Source organism: Euphorbia lathyris, chromosome 1 (assembly GCF_963576675.1).
Source record: "Euphorbia lathyris chromosome 1, ddEupLath1.1, whole genome shotgun sequence".
Taxonomy (NCBI): domain Eukaryota; kingdom Viridiplantae; phylum Streptophyta; class Magnoliopsida; order Malpighiales; family Euphorbiaceae; genus Euphorbia; species Euphorbia lathyris.
Window position 1 is genome coordinate 131974415 of NC_088910.1, and position 17250 is coordinate 131991664.

A 17250-nucleotide genomic window follows, 5' to 3' on the forward strand; every position below is an offset into this window, starting at 1 on the left:
GCGCCCCTTTCTCCCGTATGCTCATCCTTCACGTGCATGCACAAGCCCCCGGACCCCAAACACTGACCCCCGCCTCGAAAACGTGCACGCCATGGTGAAAAAAAATTAAATAATTAAAAAATGCACGTTGCAAAAAAGTTTAGGGGTGCAACACGAGGACTTCCCAAGAGGTCAACCATCTTAGTACTACTCTCGCCCAAGCACGTTTAACTTCGGAGTTCTGATGGGATCCGGTGCATTAGTGCTGGTATGATCGCACCCGTCATCCCATGCAAAAACTAAGCATATATTCCATACTGGGCGCCCCTTTCTCCCGTATGCTCATCCTTCACGTGCATGCACAAGCCCCCGGACCCCAAACACTGACCCCGCCTCGAAAACGTGCACGCCATGGTGAAAAAAAAATTAAATAATTAAAAAATGCACGTTGCAAAAAAGTTTGGGGGTGCAACACGAGGACTTCCCAAGAGGTCACCCATCTTAGTACTACTCTCGTCCAAGCACGTTTAACTTCGGAGTTCTGATGGGATCCGGTGGATTAGTGCTGGTATGATCGCACCCGTCATCCCATGCAAAAACTAAGCATATATTCCATACTGGGCGCCCCTTTCTCCCGTATGCTCATCCTTCACGTGCATGCACAAGCCCCCGGACCCCAAACACTGACCCCCGCCTCGAAAACATGCACGCCATGGTGAAAAAAAAAATTAAATAATTAAAAAATGCACGTTGCAAAAAAGTTTGGGGGTGCAACACGAGGACTTCCCAAGAGGTCAACCATCTTAGTACTACTCTCGCCCAAGCACGTTTAACTTCGGAGTTCTGATGGGATCCGGTGCATTAGTGCTGGTATGATCGCACCCGTCATCACATGCAAAAACTAAGCATATATTCCATACTGGGCGCCCCTTTCTCCCGTATGCTCATCCTTCACGTGCATGCACAAGCCCCCGGACCCCAAACACTGACCCCCGCCTCGAAAACGTGCACGCCATGGTGAAAAAAAATTAAATAATTAAAAAATGCACGTTGCAAAAAAGTTTGGGCCCGCCTCGAAAACGTGCACGCCATGGTGAAAAAAAAATTAAATAATTAAAAAATGCACGTTATAAAAAAGTTTAGGGGTGCAACACGAGGACTTCCCAAGAGGTCACCCATCTTAGTACTACTCTCGCCCAAGCACGTTTAACTTCGGAGTTCTGATGGGATCCGGTGCATTAGTGCTGGTATGATCGCACCCGTCATCCCATGCAAAAACTAAGCATATATTCCATACTGGGCGCCCCTTTCTCCCGTATGCTCATCCTTCACGTGCATGCACAAGCCCCCGGACCCCAAACACTGACCCCCGCCTCGAAAACGTGCACGCCATGGTGAAAAAAAATTAAATAATTAAAAAATGCACGTTGCAAAAAAGTTTGGGCCCGCCTCGAAAACGTGCACGCCATGGTGAAAAAAAAATTAAATAATTAAAAAATGCACGTTGCAAAAAAGTTTAGGGGTGCAACATGAGGACTTCCCAAGAGGTCACCCATCTTAGTACTACTCTCGCCCAAGCACGTTTAACTTCAGAGTTCTGATGGGATCCGGTGCATTAGTGCTGGTATGATCGCACCCGACATCCCATGCAAAAACTAAGCATATATTCCATACTGGGCGCCCCTTTCTCCCGTATGCTCATCCTTCACGTGCATGCACAAGCCCCCGGACCCCAAACACTGACCCCGCCTCGAAAACGTGCACGCCATGGTGAAAAAAAAATTAAATAATTAAAAAATGCACGTTGCAAAAAAGTTTGGGCCCGCCTCGAAAACGTGCACGCCATGTTGAAAAAAAAATTAAATAATTAAAAAATACACGTTGCAAAAAAGTTTGGGGGTGCAACACGAGGACTTCCCAAGAGGTCACCCATCTTAGTACTACTCTCGCCCAAGCACGTTTAACTTCGGAGTTCTGATGGGATCCGGTGCATTAGTGCTGGTATGATCGCACCCGTCATCCCATGCAAAAACTAAGCATATATTCCATACTGGGCGCCCCTTTCTCCCGTATGCTCATCCTTCACGTGCATGCACAAGCCCCCGGACCCCAAACACTGACCCCCGCCTCGAAAACATGCACGCCATGGTGAAAAAAAAAATTAAATAATTAAAAAATGCACGTTGCAAAAAAGTTTGGGGGTGCAACACGAGGACTTCCCAAGAGGTCAACCATCTTAGTACTACTCTCGCCCAAGCACGTTTAACTTCGGAGTTCTGATGGGATCCGGTGCATTAGTGCTGGTATGATCGCACCCGTCATCACATGCAAAAACTAAGCATATATTCCATACTGGGCGCCCCTTTCTCCCGTATGCTCATCCTTCACGTGCATGCACAAGCCCCCGGACCCCAAACACTGACCCCCGCCTCGAAAACGTGCACGCCATGGTGAAAAAAAAATTAAATAATTAAAAAATGCACGTTGCAAAAAAGTTTGGGCCCGCCTCGAAAACGTGCACGCCATGGTGAAAAAAAAATTAAATAATTAAAAAATGCACGTTGCAAAAAAGTTTAGGGGTGCAACACGAGGACTTCCCAAGAGGTCACCCATCTTAGTACTACTCTCGCCCAAGCACGTTTAACTTCGGAGTTCTGATGGGATCCGGTGCATTAGTGCTGGTATGATCGCACCCGTCATCACATGCAAAAACTAAGCATATATTCCATACTGGGCGCCCCTTTCTCCCGTATGCTCATCCTTCACGTGCATGCACAAGCCCCCGGACCCCAAACACTGACCCCGCCTCGAAAACGTGCACGCCATGGTGAAAAAAAATTAAATAATTAAAAAATGCACGTTGCAAAAAAGTTTGGGCCCGCCTCGAAAACGTGCACGCCATGGTGAAAAAAAAATTAAATAATTAAAAAATGCACGTTATAAAAAAGTTTAGGGGTGCAACACGAGGACTTCCCAAGAGGTCACCCATCTTAGTACTACTCTCGCCCAAGCACGTTTAACTTCGGAGTTCTGATGGGATCCGGTGCATTAGTGCTGGTATGATCGCACCCGTCATCACATGCAAAAACTAAGCATATATTCCATACTGGGCGCCCCTTTCTCCCGTATGCTCATCCTTCACGTGCATGCACAAGCCCCCGGACCCCAAACACTGACCCCGCCTCGAAAACGTGCACGCCATGGTGAAAAAAAATTAAATAATTAAAAAATGCACGTTGCAAAAAAGTTTGGGCCCGCCTCGAAAACGTGCACGCCATGGTGAAAAAAAAATTAAATAATTAAAAAATGCACGTTATAAAAAAGTTTAGGGGTGCAACACGAGGACTTCCCAAGAGGTCACCCATCTTAGTACTACTCTCGCCCAAGCACGTTTAACTTCGGAGTTCTGATGGGATCCGATGCATTAGTGCTGGTATGATCGCACCCGTCATCCCATGCAAAAACTAAACATATATTCCATACTGGGCGCCCCTTTCTCCCGTATGCTCATCCTTCACGTGCATGCACAAGCCCCCGGACCCCAAACACTGACCCCCGCCTCGAAAACGTGCACGCCATGGTGAAAAAAAAATTAAATAATTAAAAAATGCACGTTGCAAAAAAGTTTGGGCCCGCCTCGAAAACGTGCACGCCATGGTGAAAAAAAAATTAAATAATTAAAAAATGCACGTTGCAAAAAAGTTTGGGGGTGCAACACGAGGACTTCCCAAGAGGTCACCCATCTTAGTACTACTCTCGCCCAAGCACGTTTAACTTCGGAGTTCTGATGGGATCCGGTGCATTAGTGCTGGTATGATCGCACTCGTCATCCCATGCAAAAACTAAGCATATATTCCATACTGGGCGCCCCTTTCTCCCGTATGCTCATCCTTCACGTGCATGCACAAGCCCCCGGACCCCAAACACTGACCCCCGCCTCGAAAACATGCACGCCATGGTGAAAAAAAAAATTAAATAATTAAAAAATGCACGTTGCAAAAAAGTTTGGGGGTGCAACACGAGGACTTCCCAAGAGGTCACCCATCTTAGTACTACTCTCGCCCAAGCACGTTTAACTTCGGAGTTCTGATGGGATCCGGTGCATTAGTGCTGGTATGATCGCACCCGTCATCACATGCAAAAACTAAGCATATATTCCATACTGGGCGCCCCTTTCTCCCGTATGCTCATCCTTCACGTGCATGCACAAGCCCCCGGACCCCAAACACTGACCCCCGCCTCGAAAACGTGCACGCCATGGTGAAAAAAAAAATTAAATAATTAAAAAATGCACGTTGCAAAAAAGTTTGGGCCCGCCTCGAAAACGTGCACGCCATGGTGAAAAAAAAATTAAATAATTAAAAAATGCACGTTGCAAAAAAGTTTAGGGGTGCAACACGAGGACTTCCCAAGAGGTCACCCATCTTAGTACTACTCTCGCCCAAGCACGTTTAACTTCGGAGTTCTGATGGGATCCGGTGCATTAGTGCTGGTATGATCGCACCCTTCATCCCATGCAAAAACTAAGCATATATTCCATACTGGGCGCCCCTTTCTCCCGTATGCTCATCCTTCACGTGCATGCACAAGCCCCCGGACCCCAAACACTGACCCCCGCCTCGAAAACGTGCACGCCATGGTGAAAAAAAAATTAAATAATTAAAAAATGCACGTTGCAAAAAAGTTTGGGCCCGCCTCGAAAACGTGCACGCCATGGTGAAAAAAAAATTAAATAATTAAAAAATGCACGTTGCAAAAAAGTTTGGGGGTGCAACACGAGGACTTCCCAAGAGGTCACCCATCTTAGTACTACTCTCGCCCAAGCACGTTTAACTTCGGAGTTCTGATGGGATCCGGTGCATTAGTGCTGGTATGATCGCACTCGTCATCCCATGCAAAAACTAAGCATATATTCCATACTGGGCGCCCCTTTCTCCCGTATGCTCATCCTTCACGTGCATGCACAAGCCCCCGGACCCCAAACACTGACCCCCGCCTCGAAAACATGCACGCCATGGTGAAAAAAAAAATTAAATAATTAAAAAATGCACGTTGCAAAAAAGTTTGGGGGTGCAACACGAGGACTTCCCAAGAGGTCACCCATCTTAGTACTACTCTCGCCCAAGCACGTTTAACTTCGGAGTTCTGATGGGATCCGGTGCATTAGTGCTGGTATGATCGCACCCGTCATCACATGCAAAAACTAAGCATATATTCCATACTGGGCGCCCCTTTCTCCCGTATGCTCATCCTTCACGTGCATGCACAAGCCCCCGGACCCCAAACACTGACCCCCGCCTCGAAAACGTGCACGCCATGGTGAAAAAAAAAATTAAATAATTAAAAAATGCACGTTGCAAAAAAGTTTGGGCCCGCCTCGAAAACGTGCACGCCATGGTGAAAAAAAAATTAAATAATTAAAAAATGCACGTTGCAAAAAAGTTTAGGGGTGCAACACGAGGACTTCCCAAGAGGTCACCCATCTTAGTACTACTCTCGCCCAAGCACGTTTAACTTCGGAGTTCTGATGGGATCCGGTGCATTAGTGCTGGTATGATCGCACCCTTCATCCTATGCAAAAACTAAGCATATATTCCATACTGGGCGCCCCTTTCTCCCGTATGCTCATCCTTCACGTGCATGCACAAGCCCCCGGACCCCAAACACTGACCCCCGCCTCGAAAACGTGCACGCCATGGTGAAAAAAAAATTAAATAATTAAAAAATGCACGTTGCAAAAAAGTTTGTGCCCGCCTCGAAAACGTGCACGCCATGGTGAAAAAAAAATTAAATAATTAAAAAATGCACGTTGCAAAAAAGTTTGGGGGTGCAACACGAGGACTTCCCAAGAGGTCACCCATCTTGGTACTACTCTCGCCCAAGCATGTTTAACTTCGGAGTTCTGATGGGATCCGGTGCATTAGTGCTGGTATGATCGCACCCGTCATCCCATGCAAAAACTAAGCATATATTCCATACTGGGCGCCCCTTTCTCCCGTATGCTCATCCTTCACGTGCATGCACAAGCCCCCGGACCCCAAACACTGACCCCCGCCTCGAAAACATGCACGCCATGGTGAAAAAAAAATTAAATAATTAAAAAATGCACGTTGCAAAAAAGTTTGGGGGTGCAACACGAGGACTTCCCAAGAGGTCAACCATCTTAGTACTACTCTCGCCCAAGCACGTTTAACTTCGGAGTTCTGATGGGATCCGGTGCATTAGTGCTGGTATGATCGCACCCGTCATCACATGCAAAAACTAAGCATATATTCCATACTGGGCGCCCCTTTCTCCCGTATGCTCATCCTTCACGTGCATGCACAAGCCCCCGGACCCCAAACACTGACCCCCGCCTCGAAAACGTGCACGCCATGGTGAAAAAAAATTAAATAATTAAAAAATGCACGTTGCAAAAAAGTTTGGGCCCGCCTCGAAAACGTGCACGCCATGGTGAAAAAAAAATTAAATAATTAAAAAATGCACGTTATAAAAAAGTTTAGGGGTGCAACACGAGGACTTCCCAAGAGGTCACCCATCTTAGTACTACTCTCGCCCAAGCACGTTTAACTTCGGAGTTCTGATGGGATCCGGTGCATTAGTGCTGGTATGATCGCACCCGTCATCCCATGCAAAAACTAAGCATATATTCCATACTGGGCGCCCCTTTCTCCCGTATGCTCATCCTTCACGTGCATGCACAAGCCCCCGGACCCCAAACACTGACCCCCGCCTCGAAAACGTGCACGCCATGGTGAAAAAAAATTAAATAATTAAAAAATGCACGTTGCAAAAAAGTTTGGGCCCGCCTCGAAAACGTGCACGCCATGGTGAAAAAAAAATTAAATAATTAAAAAATGCACGTTGCAAAAAAGTTTAAGGGTGCAACACGAGGACTTCCCAAGAGGTCACCCATCTTAGTACTACTCTCGCCCAAGCACGTTTAACTTCGGAGTTCTGATGGGATCCGGTGCATTAGTGCTGGTATGATCGCACCCGTCATCCCATGCAAAAACTAAGCATATATTCCATACTGGGCGCCCCTTTCTCCCGTATGCTCATCCTTCACGTGCATGCACAAGCCCCCGGACCCCAAACACTGACCCCGCCTCGAAAACGTGCACGCCATGGTGAAAAAAAAATTAAATAATTAAAAAATGCACGTTGCAAAAAAGTTTGGGGGTGCAACACGAGGACTTCCCAAGAGGTCACCCATCTTAGTACTACTCTCGTCCAAGCACGTTTAACTTCGGAGTTCTGATGGGATCCGGTGCATTAGTGCTGGTATGATCGCACCCGTCATCCCATGCAAAAACTAAGCATATATTCCATGCTGGGCGCCCCTTTCTCCCGTATGCTCATCCTTCACGTGCATGCACAAGCCCCCGGACCCCAAACACTGACCCCCGCCTCGAAAACATGCACGCCATGGTGAAAAAAAAAATTAAATAATTAAAAAATGCACGTTGCAAAAAAGTTTGGGGGTGCAACACGAGGACTTCCCAAGAGGTCAACCATCTTAGTACTACTCACGCCCAAGCACGTTTAACTTCGGAGTTCTGATGGGATCCGGTGCATTAGTGCTGGTATGATCGCACCCGTCATCACATGCAAAAACTAAGCATATATTCCATACTGGGCGCCCCTTTCTCCCGTATGCTCATCCTTCACGTGCATGCACAAGCCCCCGGACCCCAAACACTGACCCCCGCCTCGAAAACGTGCACGCCATGGTGAAAAAAAATTAAATAATTAAAAAATGCACGTTGCAAAAAAGTTTGGGCCCGCCTCGAAAACGTGCACGCCATGGTGAAAAAAAAATTAAATAATTAAAAAATGCACGTTGCAAAAAAGTTTAGGGGTGCAACACGAGGACTTCCCAAGAGGTCACCCATCTTAGTACTACTCTCGCCCAAGCACGTTTAACTTCGGAGTTCTGATGGGATCCGGTGCATTAGTGCTGGTATGATCGCACCCGTCATCCCATGCAAAAACTAAGCATATATTCCATACTGGGCGCCCCTTTCTCCCGTATGCTCATCCTTCACGTGCATGCACAAGCCCCCGGACCCCAAACACTGACCCCGCCTCGAAAACGTGCACGCCATGGTGAAAAAAAAATTAAATAATTAAAAAATGCACGTTGCAAAAAAGTTTGGGCCCGCCTCGAAAACGTGCACGCCATGGTGAAAAAAAAATTAAATAATTAAAAAATGCACGTTGCAAAAAAGTTTGGGGGTGCAACACGAGGACTTCCCAAGAGGTCACCCATCTTAGTACTACTCTCGCCCAAGCACGTTTAACTTCGGAGTTCTGATGGGATCCGGTGCATTAGTGCTGGTATGATCGCACCCGTCATCCCATGCAAAAACTAAGCATATATTCCATACTGGGCGCCCCTTTCTCCCGTATGCTCATCCTTCACGTGCATGCACAAGCCCCCGGACCCCAAACACTGACCCCCGCCTCGAAAACATGCACGCCATGGTGAAAAAAAAAATTAAATAATTAAAAAATGCACGTTGCAAAAAAGTTTGGGGGTGCAACACGAGGACTTCCCAAGAGGTCAACCATCTTAGTACTACTCTCGCCCAAGCACGTTTAACTTCGGAGTTCTGATGGGATCCGGTGCATTAGTGCTGGTATGATCGCACCCGTCATCACATGCAAAAACTAAGCATATATTCGATACTGGGCGCCCCTTTCTCCCGTATGCTCATCCTTCACGTGCATGCACAAGCCCCCGGACCCCAAACACTGACCCCCGCCTCGAAAACGTGCACGCCATGGTGAAAAAAAATTAAATAATTAAAAAATGCACGTTGCAAAAAAGTTTGGGCCCGCCTCGAAAACGTGCACGCCATGGTGAAAAAAAAATTAAATAATTAAAAAATGCACGTTATAAAAAAGTTTAGGGGTGCAACACGAGGACTTCCCAAGAGGTCACCCATCTTAGTACTACTCTCGCCCAAGCACGTTTAACTTCGGAGTTCTGATGGGATCCGATGCATTAGTGCTGGTATGATCGCACCCGTCATCCCATGCAAAAACTAAGCATATATTCCATACTGGGCGCCCCTTTCTCCCGTATGCTCATCCTTCACGTGCATGCACAAGCCCCCGGACCCCAAACACTGACCCCCGCCTCGAAAACGTGCACGCCATGGTGAAAAAAAAATTAAATAATTAAAAAATGCACGTTGCAAAAAAGTTTGGGCCCGCCTCGAAAACGTGCACGCCATGGTGAAAAAAAAATTAAATAATTAAAAAATGCACGTTGCAAAAAAGTTTGGGGGTGCAACACGAGGACTTCCCAAGAGGTCACCCATCTTAGTACTACTCTCGCCCAAGCACGTTTAACTTCGGAGTTCTGATGGGATCCGGTGCATTAGTGCTGGTATGATCGCACTCGTCATCCCATGCAAAAACTAAGCATATATTCCATACTGGGCGCCCCTTTCTCCCGTATGCTCATCCTTCACGTGCATGCACAAGCCCCCGGACCCCAAACACTGACCCCCGCCTCGAAAACATGCACGCCATGGTGAAAAAAAAAATTAAATAATTAAAAAATGCACGTTGCAAAAAAGTTTGGGGGTGCAACACGAGGACTTCCCAAGAGGTCACCCATCTTAGTACTACTCTCGCCCAAGCACGTTTAACTTCGGAGTTCTGATGGGATCCGGTGCATTAGTGCTGGTATGATCGCACCCGTCATCACATGCAAAAACTAAGCATATATTCCATACTGGGCGCCCCTTTCTCCCGTATGCTCATCCTTCACGTGCATGCACAAGCCCCCGGACCCCAAACACTGACCCCCGCCTCGAAAACGTGCACGCCATGGTGAAAAAAAAAATTAAATAATTAAAAAATGCACGTTGCAAAAAAGTTTGGGCCCGCCTCGAAAACGTGCACGCCATGGTGAAAAAAAAATTAAATAATTAAAAAATGCACGTTGCAAAAACTTTAGGGGTGCAGCACGTTGCAAAAAAGTTTGGGGGTGCAACACGAGGACTTCCCAAGAGGTCACCCATCTTAGTACTACTCTCGCCCAAGCACGTTTAACTTCGGAGTTCTGATGGGATCCGGTGCATTAGTGCTGGTATGATCGCACCCGTCATCACATGCAAAAACTAAGCATATATTCCATACTGGGCGCCCCTTTCTCCCGTATGCTCATCCTTCACGTGCATGCACAAGCCCCCGGACCCCAAACACTGACCCCCGCCTCGAAAACGTGCACGCCATGGTGAAAAAAAAATTAAATAATTAAAAAATGCACGTTGCAAAAAAGTTTAGGGGTGCAACACGAGGACTTCCCAAGAGGTCACCCATCTTAGTACTACTCTCGCCTAAGCACGTTTAACTTCGGAGTTCTGATGGGATCCGGTGCATTAGTGCTGGTATGATCGCACCCGTCATCCCATGCAAAAACTAAGCATATATTCCATACTGGGCGCCCCTTTCTCCCGTATGCTCATCCTTCACGTGCATGCACAAGCCCCCGGACCCCAAACACTGACCCCGCCTCGAAAACGTGCACGCCATGGTGAAAAAAAAATTAAATAATTAAAAAATGCACGTTGCAAAAAAGTTTGGGCCCGCCTCGAAAACGTGCACGCCATGGTGAAAAAAAAATTAAATAATTAAAAAATGCACGTTGCAAAAAAGTTTGGGGGTGCAACACGAGGACTTCCCAAGAGGTCACCCATCTTAGTACTACTCTCGCCCAAGCACGTTTAACTTCGGAGTTCTGATGGGATCCGGTGCATTAGTGCTGGTATGATCGCACCCGTCATCCCATGCAAAAACTAAGCATATATTCCATACTGGGCGCCCCTTTCTCCCGTATGCTCATCCTTCACGTGCATGCACAAGCCCCCGGACCCCAAACACTGACCCCCGCCTCGAAAACATGCACGCCATGGTGAAAAAAAAAATTAAATAATTAAAAAATGCACGTTGCAAAAAAGTTTGGGGGTGCAACACGAGGACTTCCCAAGAGGTCAACCATCTTAGTACTACTCTCGCCCAAGCACGTTTAACTTCGGAGTTCTGATGGGATCCGGTGCATTAGTGCTGGTATGATCGCACCCGTCATCACATGCAAAAACTAAGCATATATTCCATACTGGGCGCCCCTTTCTCCCGTATGCTCATCCTTCACGTGCATGCACAAGCCCCCGGACCCCAAACACTGACCCCCGCCTCGAAAACGTGCACGCCATGGTGAAAAAAAATTAAATAATTAAAAAATGCACGTTGCAAAAAAGTTTGGGCCCGCCTCGAAAACGTGCACGCCATGGTGAAAAAAAAATTAAATAATTAAAAAATGCACGTTATAAAAAAGTTTAGGGGTGCAACACGAGGACTTCCCAAGAGGTCACCCATCTTAGTACTACTCTCGCCCAAGCACGTTTAACTTCGGAGTTCTGATGGGATCCGATGCATTAGTGCTGGTATGATCGCACCCGTCATCCCATGCAAAAACTAAGCATATATTCCATACTGGGCGCCCCTTTCTCCCGTATGCTCATCCTTCACGTGCATGCACAAGCCCCCGGACCCCAAACACTGACCCCCGCCTCGAAAACGTGCACGCCATGGTGAAAAAAAAATTAAATAATTAAAAAATGCACGTTGCAAAAAAGTTTGGGCCCGCCTCGAAAACGTGCACGCCATGGTGAAAAAAAAATTAAATAATTAAAAAATGCACGTTGCAAAAAAGTTTGGGGGTGCAACACGAGGACTTCCCAAGAGGTCACCCATCTTAGTACTACTCTCGCCCAAGCACGTTTAACTTCGGAGTTCTGATGGGATCCGGTGCATTAGTGCTGGTATGATCGCACTCGTCATCCCATGCAAAAACTAAGCATATATTCCATACTGGGCGCCCCTTTCTCCCGTATGCTCATCCTTCACGTGCATGCACAAGCCCCCGGACCCCAAACACTGACCCCCGCCTCGAAAACATGCACGCCATGGTGAAAAAAAAAATTAAATAATTAAAAAATGCACGTTGCAAAAAAGTTTGGGGGTGCAACACGAGGACTTCCCAAGAGGTCACCCATCTTAGTACTACTCTCGCCCAAGCACGTTTAACTTCGGAGTTCTGATGGGATCCGGTGCATTAGTGCTGGTATGATCGCACCCGTCATCACATGCAAAAACTAAGCATATATTCCATACTGGGCGCCCCTTTCTCCCGTATGCTCATCCTTCACGTGCATGCACAAGCCCCCGGACCCCAAACACTGACCCCCGCCTCGAAAACGTGCACGCCATGGTGAAAAAAAAAATTAAATAATTAAAAAATGCACGTTGCAAAAAAGTTTGGGCCCGCCTCGAAAACGTGCACGCCATGGTGAAAAAAAAATTAAATAATTAAAAAATGCACGTTGCAAAAACTTTAGGGGTGCAGCACGTTGCAAAAAAGTTTGGGGGTGCAACACGAGGACTTCCCAAGAGGTCACCCATCTTAGTACTACTCTCGCCCAAGCACGTTTAACTTCGGAGTTCTGATGGGATCCGGTGCATTAGTGCTGGTATGATCGCACCCGTCATCACATGCAAAAACTAAGCATATATTCCATACTGGGCGCCCCTTTCTCCCGTATGCTCATCCTTCACGTGCATGCACAAGCCCCCGGACCCCAAACACTGACCCCCGCCTCGAAAACGTGCACGCCATGGTGAAAAAAAAAATTAAATAATTAAAAAATGCACGTTGCAAAAAAGTTTGGGCCCGCCTCGAAAACGTGCACGCCATGGTGAAAAAAAAATTAAATAATTAAAAAATGCACGTTGCAAAAAAGTTTGGGGGTGCAACACGAGGACTTCCCAAGAGGTCAACCATCTTAGTACTACTCTCGCCCAAGCACGTTTAACTTCGGAGTTCTGATGGGATCCGGTGCATTAGTGCTGGTATGATCGCACCCGTCATCACATGCAAAAACTAAGCATATATTCCATACTGGGCGCCCCTTTCTCCCGTATGCTCATCCTTCACGTGCATGCACAAGCCCCCGGACCCCAAACACTGACCCCCGCCTCGAAAACGTGCACGCCATGGTGAAAAAAAAATTAAATAATTAAAAAATGCACGTTGCAAAAAAGTTTGTGCCCGCCTCGAAAACGTGCACGCCATGGTGAAAAAAAAATTAAATAATTAAAAAATGCACGTTGCAAAAAAGTTTGGGGGTGCAACACGAGGACTTCCCAAGAGGTCACCCATCTTGGTACTACTCTCGCCCAAGCATGTTTAACTTCGGAGTTCTGATGGGATCCGGTGCATTAGTGCTGGTATGATCGCACCCGTCATCCCATGCAAAAACTAAGCATATATTCCATACTGGGCGCCCCTTTCTCCCGTATGCTCATCCTTCACGTGCATGCACAAGCCCCCGGACCCCAAACACTGACCCCCGCCTCGAAAACATGCACGCCATAGTGAAAAAAAAAATTAAATAATTAAAAAATGCACGTTGCAAAAAAGTTTGGGGGTGCAACACGAGGACTTCCCAAGAGGTCAACCATCTTAGTACTACTCTCGCCCAAGCACGTTTAACTTCGGAGTTCTGATGGGATCCGGTGCATTAGTGTTGGTATGATCGCACCCGTCATCACATGCAAAAACTAAGCATATATTCCATACTGGGCGCCCCTTTCTCCCGTATGCTCATCCTTCACGTGCATGCACAAGCCCCCGGACCCCAAACACTGACCCCCGCCTCGAAAACGTGCACGCCATGGTGAAAAAAAATTAAATAATTAAAAAATGCACGTTGCAAAAAAGTTTGGGCCCGCCTCGAAAACGTGCACGCCATGGTGAAAAAAAAATTAAATAATTAAAAAATGCACGTTATAAAAAAGTTTAGGGGTGCAACACGAGGACTTCCCAAGAGGTCACCCATTTAGTACTACTCTCGCCCAAGCACGTTTAACTTCGGAGTTCTGATGGGATCCGGTGCATTAGTGCTGGTATGATCGCACCCGTCATCCCATGCAAAAACTAAGCATATATTCCATACTGGGCGCCCCTTTCTCCCGTATGCTCATCCTTCACGTGCATGCACAAGCCCCCGGACCCCAAACACTGACCCCCGCCTCGAAAACGTGCACGCCATAGTGAAAAAAAATTAAATAATTAAAAAATGCACGTTGCAAAAAAGTTTGGGCCCGCCTCGAAAACGTGCACGCCATGGTGAAAAAAAAATTAAATAATTAAAAAATGCACGTTGCAAAAAAGTTTAAGGGTGCAACACGAGGACTTCCCAAGAGGTCACCCATCTTAGTACTACTCTCGCCCAAGCACGTTTAACTTCGGAGTTCTGATGGGATCCGGTGCATTAGTGCTGGTATGATCGCACTCGTCATCCCATGCAAAAACTAAGCATATATTCCATACTGGGCGCCCCTTTCTCCCGTATGCTCATCCTTCACGTGCATGCACAAGCCCCCGGACCCCAAACACTGACCCCCGCCTCGAAAACATGCACGCCATGGTGAAAAAAAAAATTAAATAATTAAAAAATGCACGTTGCAAAAAAGTTTGGGGGTGCAACACGAGGACTTCCCAAGAGGTCACCCATCTTAGTACTACTCTCGCCCAAGCACGTTTAACTTCGGAGTTCTGATGGGATCCGGTGCATTAGTGCTGGTATGATCGCACCCGTCATCACATGCAAAAACTAAGCATATATTCCATACTGGGCGCCCCTTTCTCCCGTATGCTCATCCTTCACGTGCATGCACAAGCCCCCGGACCCCAAACACTGACCCCCGCCTCGAAAACGTGCACGCCATGGTGAAAAAAAAAATTAAATAATTAAAAAATGCACGTTGCAAAAAAGTTTGGGCCCGCCTCGAAAACGTGCACGCCATGGTGAAAAAAAAATTAAATAATTAAAAAATGCACGTTGCAAAAAAGTTTAGGGGTGCAGCACGTTGCAAAAAAGTTTGGGGGTGCAACACGAGGACTTCCCAAGAGGTCACCCATCTTAGTACTACTCTCGCCCAAGCACGTTTAACTTCGGAGTTCTGATGGGATCCGGTGCATTAGTGCTGGTATGATCGCACCCGTCATCACATGCAAAAACTAAGCATATATTCCATACTGGGCGCCCCTTTCTCCCGTATGCTCATCCTTCACGTGCATGCACAAGCCCCCGGACCCCAAACACTGACCCCCGCCTCGAAAACGTGCACGCCATGGTGAAAAAAAATTAAATAATTAAAAAATGCACGTTGCAAAAAAGTTTGTGCCCGCCTCGAAAACGTGCACGCCATGGTGAAAAAAAAATTAAATAATTAAAAAATGCACGTTGCAAAAAAGTTTAGGGGTGCAACACGAGGACTTCCCAAGAGGTCACCCATCTTAGTACTACTCTCGCCCAAGCACGTTTAACTTCGGAGTTCTGATGGGATCCGGTGCATTAGTGCTGGTATGATCGCACCCGTCATCCCATGCAAAAACTAAGCATATATTCCATACTGGGCGCCCCTTTCTCCCGTATGCTCATCCTTCACGTGCATGCACAAGCCCCCGGACCCCAAACACTGACCCCCGCCTCGAAAACGTGCACGCCATGGTGAAAAAAAAATTAAATAATTAAAAAATGCACGTTGCAAAAAAGTTTGTGCCCGCCTCGAAAACGTGCACGCCATGGTGAAAAAAAAATTAAATAATTAAAAAATGCACGTTGCAAAAAAGTTTGGGGGTGCAACACGAGGACTTCCCAAGAGGTCACCCATCTTAGTACTACTCTCGCCCAAGCATGTTTAACTTCGGAGTTCTGATGGGATCCGGTGCATTAGTGCTGGTATGATCGCACCCGTCATCCCATGCAAAAACTAAGCATATATTCCATACTGGGCGCCCCTTTCTCCCGTATGCTCATCCTTCACGTGCATGCACAAGCCCCCGGACCCCAAACACTGACCCCCGCCTCGAAAACATGCACGCCATAGTGAAAAAAAAAATTAAATAATTAAAAAATGCACGTTGCAAAAAAGTTTGGGGGTGCAACACGAGGACTTCCCAAGAGGTCAACCATCTTAGTACTACTCTCGCCCAAGCACGTTTAACTTCGGAGTTCTGATGGGATCCGGTGCATTAGTGTTGGTATGATCGCACCCGTCATCACATGCAAAAACTAAGCATATATTCCATACTGGGCGCCCCTTTCTCCCGTATGCTCATCCTTCACGTGCATGCACAAGCCCCCGGACCCCAAACACTGACCCCCGCCTCGAAAACGTGCACGCCATGGTGAAAAAAAATTAAATAATTAAAAAATGCACGTTGCAAAAAAGTTTGGGCCCGCCTCGAAAACGTGCACGCCATGGTGAAAAAAAAATTAAATAATTAAAAAATGCACGTTATAAAAAAGTTTAGGGGTGCAACACGAGGACTTCCCAAGAGGTCACCCATCTTAGTACTACTCTCGCCCAAGCACGTTTAACTTCGGAGTTCTGATGGGATCCGGTGCATTAGTGCTGGTATGATCGCACCCGTCATCCCATGCAAAAACTAAGCATATATTCCATACTGGGCGCCCCTTTCTCCCGTATGCTCATCCTTCACGTGCATGCACAAGCCCCCGGACCCCAAACACTGACCCCCGCCTCGAAAACGTGCACGCCATAGTGAAAAAAAATTAAATAATTAAAAAATGCACGTTGCAAAAAAGTTTGGGCCCGCCTCGAAAACGTGCACGCCATGGTGAAAAAAAAATTAAATAATTAAAAAATGCAAGTTGCAAAAAAGTTTAAGGGTGCAACACGAGGACTTCCCAAGAGGTCACCCATCTTAGTACTACTCTCGCCCAAGCACGTTTAACTTCGGAGTTCTGATGGGATCCGGTGCATTAGTGCTGGTATGATCGCACCCGTCATCCCATGCAAAAACTAAGCATATATTCCATACTGGGCGCCCCTTTCTCCCGTATGCTCATCCTTCACGTGCATGCACAAGCCCCCGGACCCCAAACACTGACCCCGCCTCGAAAACGTGCACGCCATGGTGAAAAAAAAATTAAATAATTAAAAAATGCACGTTGCAAAAAAGTTTGGGGGTGCAACACGAGGACTTCCCAAGAGGTCACCCATCTTAGTACTACTCTCGCCCAAGCACGTTTAACTTCGGAGTTCTGATGGGATCCGGTGCATTAGTGCTGGTATGATCGCACCCGTCATCCCATGCAAAAACTAAGCATATATTCCATACTGGGCGCCCCTTTCTCCCGTATGCTCATCCTTCACGTGCAT

At 46.9% G+C, this 17250-nt stretch overlaps 49 non-coding genes across 49 annotated transcripts; all 49 read right to left on the bottom strand.

Moving 5' to 3' along the window:
• Positions 1 to 142: 142 nt before the first annotated feature.
• On the bottom strand, positions 143 to 261 carry LOC136212704 (5S ribosomal RNA). The gene has a single exon (XR_010679847.1). It is a non-coding gene; the product is annotated as a 5S ribosomal RNA (ribosomal RNA).
• Positions 262 to 442: 181 nt separating this feature from the next.
• On the bottom strand, positions 443 to 561 carry LOC136213651 (5S ribosomal RNA). Its single transcript, XR_010680749.1, has one exon. It is a non-coding gene; the product is annotated as a 5S ribosomal RNA (ribosomal RNA).
• Positions 562 to 744: 183 nt separating this feature from the next.
• LOC136212705 (5S ribosomal RNA) lies at positions 745 to 863 on the bottom strand. The gene has a single exon (XR_010679848.1). It is a non-coding gene; the product is annotated as a 5S ribosomal RNA (ribosomal RNA).
• Positions 864 to 1121: 258 nt separating this feature from the next.
• On the bottom strand, positions 1122 to 1240 carry LOC136213975 (5S ribosomal RNA). The gene has a single exon (XR_010681073.1). It is a non-coding gene; the product is annotated as a 5S ribosomal RNA (ribosomal RNA).
• Positions 1241 to 1498: 258 nt separating this feature from the next.
• LOC136214835 (5S ribosomal RNA) lies at positions 1499 to 1617 on the bottom strand. The gene has a single exon (XR_010681903.1). It is a non-coding gene; the product is annotated as a 5S ribosomal RNA (ribosomal RNA).
• A 258-nt stretch (positions 1618 to 1875) lies between these two features.
• On the bottom strand, positions 1876 to 1994 carry LOC136213987 (5S ribosomal RNA). Its single transcript, XR_010681084.1, has one exon. It is a non-coding gene; the product is annotated as a 5S ribosomal RNA (ribosomal RNA).
• A 183-nt stretch (positions 1995 to 2177) lies between these two features.
• On the bottom strand, positions 2178 to 2296 carry LOC136212706 (5S ribosomal RNA). The gene has a single exon (XR_010679849.1). It is a non-coding gene; the product is annotated as a 5S ribosomal RNA (ribosomal RNA).
• A 259-nt stretch (positions 2297 to 2555) lies between these two features.
• On the bottom strand, positions 2556 to 2674 carry LOC136213999 (5S ribosomal RNA). The gene has a single exon (XR_010681095.1). It is a non-coding gene; the product is annotated as a 5S ribosomal RNA (ribosomal RNA).
• A 257-nt stretch (positions 2675 to 2931) lies between these two features.
• Positions 2932 to 3050, bottom strand: LOC136214010 (5S ribosomal RNA). The gene has a single exon (XR_010681108.1). It is a non-coding gene; the product is annotated as a 5S ribosomal RNA (ribosomal RNA).
• Positions 3051 to 3307: 257 nt separating this feature from the next.
• On the bottom strand, positions 3308 to 3426 carry LOC136213242 (5S ribosomal RNA). The gene has a single exon (XR_010680365.1). It is a non-coding gene; the product is annotated as a 5S ribosomal RNA (ribosomal RNA).
• A 259-nt stretch (positions 3427 to 3685) lies between these two features.
• LOC136212378 (5S ribosomal RNA) lies at positions 3686 to 3804 on the bottom strand. The gene has a single exon (XR_010679538.1). It is a non-coding gene; the product is annotated as a 5S ribosomal RNA (ribosomal RNA).
• Positions 3805 to 3987: 183 nt separating this feature from the next.
• LOC136214022 (5S ribosomal RNA) lies at positions 3988 to 4106 on the bottom strand. Its single transcript, XR_010681120.1, has one exon. It is a non-coding gene; the product is annotated as a 5S ribosomal RNA (ribosomal RNA).
• A 260-nt stretch (positions 4107 to 4366) lies between these two features.
• On the bottom strand, positions 4367 to 4485 carry LOC136214034 (5S ribosomal RNA). The gene has a single exon (XR_010681132.1). It is a non-coding gene; the product is annotated as a 5S ribosomal RNA (ribosomal RNA).
• Positions 4486 to 4744: 259 nt separating this feature from the next.
• Positions 4745 to 4863, bottom strand: LOC136212379 (5S ribosomal RNA). The gene has a single exon (XR_010679539.1). It is a non-coding gene; the product is annotated as a 5S ribosomal RNA (ribosomal RNA).
• Positions 4864 to 5046: 183 nt separating this feature from the next.
• Positions 5047 to 5165, bottom strand: LOC136214045 (5S ribosomal RNA). Its single transcript, XR_010681143.1, has one exon. It is a non-coding gene; the product is annotated as a 5S ribosomal RNA (ribosomal RNA).
• Positions 5166 to 5425: 260 nt separating this feature from the next.
• LOC136214056 (5S ribosomal RNA) lies at positions 5426 to 5544 on the bottom strand. Its single transcript, XR_010681154.1, has one exon. It is a non-coding gene; the product is annotated as a 5S ribosomal RNA (ribosomal RNA).
• Positions 5545 to 5803: 259 nt separating this feature from the next.
• On the bottom strand, positions 5804 to 5922 carry LOC136213648 (5S ribosomal RNA). Its single transcript, XR_010680746.1, has one exon. It is a non-coding gene; the product is annotated as a 5S ribosomal RNA (ribosomal RNA).
• Positions 5923 to 6104: 182 nt separating this feature from the next.
• Positions 6105 to 6223, bottom strand: LOC136212707 (5S ribosomal RNA). Its single transcript, XR_010679850.1, has one exon. It is a non-coding gene; the product is annotated as a 5S ribosomal RNA (ribosomal RNA).
• A 258-nt stretch (positions 6224 to 6481) lies between these two features.
• LOC136214068 (5S ribosomal RNA) lies at positions 6482 to 6600 on the bottom strand. The gene has a single exon (XR_010681166.1). It is a non-coding gene; the product is annotated as a 5S ribosomal RNA (ribosomal RNA).
• A 258-nt stretch (positions 6601 to 6858) lies between these two features.
• On the bottom strand, positions 6859 to 6977 carry LOC136211688 (5S ribosomal RNA). Its single transcript, XR_010678883.1, has one exon. It is a non-coding gene; the product is annotated as a 5S ribosomal RNA (ribosomal RNA).
• A 181-nt stretch (positions 6978 to 7158) lies between these two features.
• Positions 7159 to 7277, bottom strand: LOC136212140 (5S ribosomal RNA). The gene has a single exon (XR_010679313.1). It is a non-coding gene; the product is annotated as a 5S ribosomal RNA (ribosomal RNA).
• Positions 7278 to 7460: 183 nt separating this feature from the next.
• Positions 7461 to 7579, bottom strand: LOC136213336 (5S ribosomal RNA). The gene has a single exon (XR_010680453.1). It is a non-coding gene; the product is annotated as a 5S ribosomal RNA (ribosomal RNA).
• Positions 7580 to 7837: 258 nt separating this feature from the next.
• LOC136214080 (5S ribosomal RNA) lies at positions 7838 to 7956 on the bottom strand. Its single transcript, XR_010681177.1, has one exon. It is a non-coding gene; the product is annotated as a 5S ribosomal RNA (ribosomal RNA).
• Positions 7957 to 8214: 258 nt separating this feature from the next.
• LOC136214091 (5S ribosomal RNA) lies at positions 8215 to 8333 on the bottom strand. Its single transcript, XR_010681188.1, has one exon. It is a non-coding gene; the product is annotated as a 5S ribosomal RNA (ribosomal RNA).
• Positions 8334 to 8516: 183 nt separating this feature from the next.
• LOC136212710 (5S ribosomal RNA) lies at positions 8517 to 8635 on the bottom strand. The gene has a single exon (XR_010679852.1). It is a non-coding gene; the product is annotated as a 5S ribosomal RNA (ribosomal RNA).
• A 258-nt stretch (positions 8636 to 8893) lies between these two features.
• On the bottom strand, positions 8894 to 9012 carry LOC136213243 (5S ribosomal RNA). The gene has a single exon (XR_010680366.1). It is a non-coding gene; the product is annotated as a 5S ribosomal RNA (ribosomal RNA).
• A 259-nt stretch (positions 9013 to 9271) lies between these two features.
• LOC136212380 (5S ribosomal RNA) lies at positions 9272 to 9390 on the bottom strand. Its single transcript, XR_010679540.1, has one exon. It is a non-coding gene; the product is annotated as a 5S ribosomal RNA (ribosomal RNA).
• Positions 9391 to 9573: 183 nt separating this feature from the next.
• LOC136214102 (5S ribosomal RNA) lies at positions 9574 to 9692 on the bottom strand. Its single transcript, XR_010681199.1, has one exon. It is a non-coding gene; the product is annotated as a 5S ribosomal RNA (ribosomal RNA).
• A 287-nt stretch (positions 9693 to 9979) lies between these two features.
• On the bottom strand, positions 9980 to 10098 carry LOC136214113 (5S ribosomal RNA). Its single transcript, XR_010681210.1, has one exon. It is a non-coding gene; the product is annotated as a 5S ribosomal RNA (ribosomal RNA).
• A 182-nt stretch (positions 10099 to 10280) lies between these two features.
• Positions 10281 to 10399, bottom strand: LOC136213643 (5S ribosomal RNA). The gene has a single exon (XR_010680741.1). It is a non-coding gene; the product is annotated as a 5S ribosomal RNA (ribosomal RNA).
• Positions 10400 to 10657: 258 nt separating this feature from the next.
• Positions 10658 to 10776, bottom strand: LOC136214124 (5S ribosomal RNA). Its single transcript, XR_010681221.1, has one exon. It is a non-coding gene; the product is annotated as a 5S ribosomal RNA (ribosomal RNA).
• A 183-nt stretch (positions 10777 to 10959) lies between these two features.
• On the bottom strand, positions 10960 to 11078 carry LOC136212711 (5S ribosomal RNA). Its single transcript, XR_010679853.1, has one exon. It is a non-coding gene; the product is annotated as a 5S ribosomal RNA (ribosomal RNA).
• A 258-nt stretch (positions 11079 to 11336) lies between these two features.
• LOC136213244 (5S ribosomal RNA) lies at positions 11337 to 11455 on the bottom strand. Its single transcript, XR_010680367.1, has one exon. It is a non-coding gene; the product is annotated as a 5S ribosomal RNA (ribosomal RNA).
• A 259-nt stretch (positions 11456 to 11714) lies between these two features.
• LOC136212381 (5S ribosomal RNA) lies at positions 11715 to 11833 on the bottom strand. Its single transcript, XR_010679541.1, has one exon. It is a non-coding gene; the product is annotated as a 5S ribosomal RNA (ribosomal RNA).
• A 183-nt stretch (positions 11834 to 12016) lies between these two features.
• Positions 12017 to 12135, bottom strand: LOC136214137 (5S ribosomal RNA). Its single transcript, XR_010681233.1, has one exon. It is a non-coding gene; the product is annotated as a 5S ribosomal RNA (ribosomal RNA).
• Positions 12136 to 12422: 287 nt separating this feature from the next.
• On the bottom strand, positions 12423 to 12541 carry LOC136214148 (5S ribosomal RNA). The gene has a single exon (XR_010681244.1). It is a non-coding gene; the product is annotated as a 5S ribosomal RNA (ribosomal RNA).
• Positions 12542 to 12801: 260 nt separating this feature from the next.
• On the bottom strand, positions 12802 to 12920 carry LOC136212712 (5S ribosomal RNA). Its single transcript, XR_010679854.1, has one exon. It is a non-coding gene; the product is annotated as a 5S ribosomal RNA (ribosomal RNA).
• Positions 12921 to 13179: 259 nt separating this feature from the next.
• Positions 13180 to 13298, bottom strand: LOC136213649 (5S ribosomal RNA). The gene has a single exon (XR_010680747.1). It is a non-coding gene; the product is annotated as a 5S ribosomal RNA (ribosomal RNA).
• A 183-nt stretch (positions 13299 to 13481) lies between these two features.
• Positions 13482 to 13600, bottom strand: LOC136214831 (5S ribosomal RNA). The gene has a single exon (XR_010681899.1). It is a non-coding gene; the product is annotated as a 5S ribosomal RNA (ribosomal RNA).
• A 258-nt stretch (positions 13601 to 13858) lies between these two features.
• On the bottom strand, positions 13859 to 13976 carry LOC136214381 (5S ribosomal RNA). The gene has a single exon (XR_010681469.1). It is a non-coding gene; the product is annotated as a 5S ribosomal RNA (ribosomal RNA).
• A 258-nt stretch (positions 13977 to 14234) lies between these two features.
• Positions 14235 to 14353, bottom strand: LOC136213170 (5S ribosomal RNA). The gene has a single exon (XR_010680297.1). It is a non-coding gene; the product is annotated as a 5S ribosomal RNA (ribosomal RNA).
• Positions 14354 to 14536: 183 nt separating this feature from the next.
• On the bottom strand, positions 14537 to 14655 carry LOC136214160 (5S ribosomal RNA). The gene has a single exon (XR_010681256.1). It is a non-coding gene; the product is annotated as a 5S ribosomal RNA (ribosomal RNA).
• Positions 14656 to 14943: 288 nt separating this feature from the next.
• On the bottom strand, positions 14944 to 15062 carry LOC136214172 (5S ribosomal RNA). The gene has a single exon (XR_010681268.1). It is a non-coding gene; the product is annotated as a 5S ribosomal RNA (ribosomal RNA).
• Positions 15063 to 15320: 258 nt separating this feature from the next.
• On the bottom strand, positions 15321 to 15439 carry LOC136214185 (5S ribosomal RNA). The gene has a single exon (XR_010681282.1). It is a non-coding gene; the product is annotated as a 5S ribosomal RNA (ribosomal RNA).
• A 259-nt stretch (positions 15440 to 15698) lies between these two features.
• On the bottom strand, positions 15699 to 15817 carry LOC136213373 (5S ribosomal RNA). The gene has a single exon (XR_010680489.1). It is a non-coding gene; the product is annotated as a 5S ribosomal RNA (ribosomal RNA).
• A 183-nt stretch (positions 15818 to 16000) lies between these two features.
• LOC136214832 (5S ribosomal RNA) lies at positions 16001 to 16119 on the bottom strand. The gene has a single exon (XR_010681900.1). It is a non-coding gene; the product is annotated as a 5S ribosomal RNA (ribosomal RNA).
• A 258-nt stretch (positions 16120 to 16377) lies between these two features.
• LOC136214197 (5S ribosomal RNA) lies at positions 16378 to 16496 on the bottom strand. The gene has a single exon (XR_010681294.1). It is a non-coding gene; the product is annotated as a 5S ribosomal RNA (ribosomal RNA).
• A 258-nt stretch (positions 16497 to 16754) lies between these two features.
• LOC136211689 (5S ribosomal RNA) lies at positions 16755 to 16873 on the bottom strand. The gene has a single exon (XR_010678884.1). It is a non-coding gene; the product is annotated as a 5S ribosomal RNA (ribosomal RNA).
• A 181-nt stretch (positions 16874 to 17054) lies between these two features.
• Positions 17055 to 17173, bottom strand: LOC136214209 (5S ribosomal RNA). Its single transcript, XR_010681306.1, has one exon. It is a non-coding gene; the product is annotated as a 5S ribosomal RNA (ribosomal RNA).
• Between the last annotated feature and the right edge of the window lie 77 nt (positions 17174 to 17250).